Source organism: Silene latifolia, chromosome 5 (assembly GCF_048544455.1).
Source record: "Silene latifolia isolate original U9 population chromosome 5, ASM4854445v1, whole genome shotgun sequence".
In the NCBI taxonomy this organism is placed as follows: Eukaryota; Viridiplantae; Streptophyta; class Magnoliopsida; order Caryophyllales; family Caryophyllaceae; genus Silene; species Silene latifolia.
The window spans coordinates 77,834,288-77,836,084 of record NC_133530.1 but is presented as its reverse complement, the minus strand read 5'-3'; the positions used below and the strand labels follow the sequence as shown (position 1 = coordinate 77,836,084).

The 1,797-nt window shown below is 39.9% G+C and overlaps 1 non-coding gene across 1 annotated transcript; it reads left to right on the top strand.

Annotated features, from left to right (window-relative positions):
* The first annotated feature begins 1,046 nt into the window (after positions 1–1,046).
* LOC141658233 (small nucleolar RNA R71) lies at positions 1,047–1,151 on the top strand. Its single transcript, XR_012549130.1, has one exon. It is a non-coding gene; the product is annotated as a small nucleolar RNA R71 (small nucleolar RNA).
* The last annotated feature ends 646 nt before the right edge of the window (positions 1,152–1,797 follow it).

Below are 1,797 nucleotides of genomic sequence, written 5' to 3'. Positions count from 1 at the left end.
AGTTGTTGTAAGAAGGCATCTCTTCCGTGGATGGAGGGGATGTTTCCATATTTATCACCAAGTTCATGAACTTCTCGTGTCGTGAGTCTTCATTGTTGCTCACCTTCTCGACCACAATTTCCTCCAACACGAAATGCTCATCATCTTAGGGTTAATCATTCACTATCTCCATTGATCCTCCTAATTCTTTCCCACTTCTCAAGGTAACCGAGTGGACTTGTTGATAAAGTGGTATCCCATCCTTGGGGTTAAGCCCTTGAAGTGGCAAAGAATGTGGCTTCCATTGGATGTTAGAAGTCCATTGATTGCCTATGTCAGAATAAAATGTCCTTTGGTGAGCTCAGACATTAGTGAGTTCGGTTCTTAAATTCTTGAATTGTTGATCATAATGGGCTTCTCTTTGTTGGGTTCTACTATCCATTTATTTCAATATATTCTCAATGAGAGAGTTGGCATTTGGAGGTTCAATGAGTGGAGGTTGGTAAGGTTGTTGAAATTGCTCTTGTGAAGGTGGATATGAAATTTTTTGTTGGAAATTTTGGTGAGGTGGAATGTATGTTTGGTTGTTTTTTTGTGGGAAGGATGAGCAAATATTATACGAATGCCCAATAGCCCCACGATTCTCACAAGTGGGAGCATATTGTTGATAGTTTCTTGGAGGAGAGCTTGGTTGAGAGTAGGTCCTTGGTGGTGACTTAGGCACTTGAACATAGTAGACCTTAAGGTGATTTGGTCTTTCTTCATGATAAGCTTTGTCATGCTTCTTCTCCACCTAAAACCTATCAAATTTCTTTGACAATTCATCTAGCTTGGCCTTGTTTACCAATTATAGCTTTGAAGGTCTTTCACTCTTTGACTCATTTTCTCTTCTATAGTCACCTTCTCTACCTCCATAGCTAATTTCCATGTCGGAAATGTTTTGGATTATCTCCGTGATTTGGGCATTTTTCATCTTGTCAAAGTTGCCATCGGAGGCCGCCACAATCATATCCCTAAACCTTTGCTCAAGGGTTTTAAAGAAAATTTGGGTTGTCATCCATTTGGGGATTTCATGATGCGGGCAAGAGGTAAGAAGGTCTCTAAATCTTTCCCATGCTTCACTCAAAGTTTCAAGATAATGTTGCTTGAAGGTTTGGATTTCATGTCTTATTCAAGCGGTTTTTGAAGGAGGGTAGAATTTGTTGATAAAAGCCTTTGACAACATTTCCCAAGTAGTGAAAGTACCCGGTTCATGTAAATTCAACCATTTTCTAGCATTGTCCTTCAAGGAAAGAAGAAATAGCATAAGGAGAATTTGCTCTTCCGTGATGCCATCATACTTGATCATACCCGCTGTTTCCTTGAATAAGACAAGATGTTCATGAGCATCTTCACTCTTCAAGCCATGAAAAATATCTTGTTGAATAAAGGATATTGTATGATGACGGAGCTCAAAAGTATTAGGAGCAAGAACTCCAAAATTAATTGCCGAGTAAGACCGATTAGGATCCGGTCTATGGTAGTAACCCATTGGTTGGTCCGTCATTTCTTTGTCAATGAAGTTGGTTCTTGGTAGATTTGGTGGGCTAGGTGAGTTTGAATGTTTTGAATGGGTGGATGAGTGATTTGGAGAGTGGTTTGGTGAATGGTTTGGTTGAAGGGTGGAGATCTCCTTAGAGCCGATAGTGCTAACCATCTTCTTACCCTGAAAGACTTCTCAATCTCTCGATCAAGTCGGAAAAGAGAACCGGTGTTGCACCTATACATACACTCAAAAAGAGATCAAATGGTCCTAATGAAAAAAATGCACTTGGATAA